The sequence below is a fragment of the Palaemon carinicauda genome, chromosome 16 (genome assembly GCF_036898095.1).
Source record: "Palaemon carinicauda isolate YSFRI2023 chromosome 16, ASM3689809v2, whole genome shotgun sequence".
Taxonomy (NCBI): domain Eukaryota; kingdom Metazoa; phylum Arthropoda; class Malacostraca; order Decapoda; family Palaemonidae; genus Palaemon; species Palaemon carinicauda.
In genome coordinates, this window is record NC_090740.1 from 118,510,520 (window position 1) to 118,513,019 (window position 2,500).

The 2,500-nt window shown below is 31.6% G+C and overlaps 1 protein-coding gene across 1 annotated transcript in view; it reads left to right on the plus strand.

Annotated features, from left to right (window-relative positions):
• Positions 1-2,500, plus strand: part of LOC137655519 (uncharacterized) — a 213,386-nt gene that overhangs the window by 60,992 nt on the left and 149,894 nt on the right. The gene's annotated exons all lie outside the window — the stretch shown is intronic.

The window sequence follows — 2,500 nt, forward strand, 5'->3', positions numbered from 1 at the left end:
CCAGGATAAATAATGAACCTCATTGCAAATCGAGATGTAGCACTCAGCACCTGCACAAAATAATTACTCCCCTGTACAGTGTTCTGTAAGTGAAGCAAATCATCCTAGTGCATCATTTTGGTATTTAGAAAACATATAATATTTTTTCTTATAATCCATAGTTGAAGGACGCATGGAATCGTCATGTATCAAGAAATTTCATCTTTTTTTTTATTTATAACTTTTCATATCGAATTATTTATCATAGGCTGTATTTTCCTAATTTTAGAGAGCCTTACCTTATGCCTTATTCTATGTTTGGGTTCCCCCAGGTCCCTCAGTGTGAGGCACCTCGTATATCACCAGAGAGTTGCTAATGCATCTTCCAGTGTATTTTGCATCTTCCCGTCTTGGATGGTCTGGGATGCATCTTAGGTATTTATCGAGCTTATTCTTAAACACATCTACGCTCACTCCTGATATGTTTCTTAGATGAGCTGGCAGCACATTAAATAGTCGCTGCATTATCGATGCTGGTCCTTAGTTTTCCTGGTATATATTTAGGCACTCGTAATCTACCTCGGCTTACTCTTTCTGATATTTTTAGCTCCATGATGTTTTCAGTAATTCCTTCTATTTGCTTCCATGCTTGTATTATCATGTAACGTTCTCTTCTCCTTTCTACACTGTATAGTTTTAAAAATTGCAGTCTTTCCCAGTAGTCAAGGTCCTTAACTTCTATTCTAGCAGAGAGAGAGAGAGAGAGAGAGAGAGAGAGAGAGAGAGAGAGAGAGAGAGAGCATTTTTATATACATCATAGTATATATAGGGTAGTAGTAGTTTCCTTTCGTTCTTATAGATTAACAAAATGGTTTTACCATTTTTATTGCCATCCCGCCTATAATTCTTAATGTTCAATTTCATTATTACTAATATCATCATTACCTTCATAATTGATATTATATTTGTATATTATTATTGGTTCTATTATTACTATTTAACCTTTTTTAATAAATTACTCAATAATTCATAATGTCAAATACCACCAAGAAAGTCCTTATTTCCGGAGACATTCTTATTCCTCCTAAGGATCAACGGATAAAACATTCTAAACATGAAGAGTCAATGAATATGCCAATATGAAATTGAAAATAATTGTAATGTTTCCAAGGATATCACACCTAGTACAAGCGTTGCCACTTCTAATTCCATAAAAGTTGGCGAACTAGAGTGAATATATTACCGTAAACGCTCACTTATTAGATCAAAATAATATATCTTAATTAAAAGAATCTTTGTATTTGGATTTAGAATCATAATTAACTTTTAATTGTTTATGATGACGTAACTCATCTAATGTTTATGTTGGACAACCTGTACCCCTTTCGACGTAGATTTCGTCCTCATCAGTGATACCAGAACTGACGTTTAAAATTTCCTTTAAACTTTCAATTAAAGTTTAATATAGGTCATGATTACGTTTTAGTATTTGAAGAATATTAGTTTAGTTTTAGAATAACAGACTTACATATTTTCGGTTTTTTTTTTACGATTTTATGAAAGCAAGACACAATAGTTTTTTTTTATGAACTGAGTCCCGATTACCATCAATTCTTTCGGCTGTGATAATTTGTTCATACTTTGGACAATTGTAGAAATAATTTCTTAATAGAGACATCCATCATCACGTTTATCAACTATTGTGAATATGCCACAGCAAATAACCAAATTTAAAAAGAAAATTCTCTGTTTAATAGAAGGTTACTTACGTACCAGGATAGGCAACCTTAAGAAAACCAAGATATTTTGAAAACATATAAAATATGAATCCTTACGATACTTATATAAATCATAAACTAAACCATATCTGAATTATAGTTTTACTTTAATTATGTTTGAAATAATACCTACATTCTGGACAATTAAACCGATGTTTATAATGTTCTTGGTTTAATCCACAGTTGGTACCCTGCTAGAATTCCTTTATGATATATTGTCGTCTGCTGATCGTTCTTTTAGATAGAAGAGTTTGTGAATAATTACATGTCCTCACCATAGCCTATATGAATGAGCTCTCTTTATAAATGCAACTAAAACCTACTTTTTTTATATGAACTAGATATGAGTCAACCCGCTTTATTGTCTGAAATTTTCCTATTAAAAGTGCTAAAAGAATCTAATGTTTACATTCCTCTCACGAAGGGGATCAGGGGTGCAAACCTTTCGATTTTATAAGAAGAGGAATTATACTTAATAATCTTTTCATGGGCCTTCTAGCAAGATAAAGAAATGTTAATCAGTTTTTATACTTATTTCTCATTATTGTATTATCCAAAAACACTATTTACTCTTCATTATTGAATATTCTTTCTACTTGAAAACATTGGCAATTCTAAGCCCCTCCTTCTATGCCAATTAAATTATGCCGGAACTATAGTCGAGAATATCATCTAAGATTCCTTATATCTATCGCAATACTACTAATTTTGGGTGTTTTATCATAAAAGAATTATACTTTATT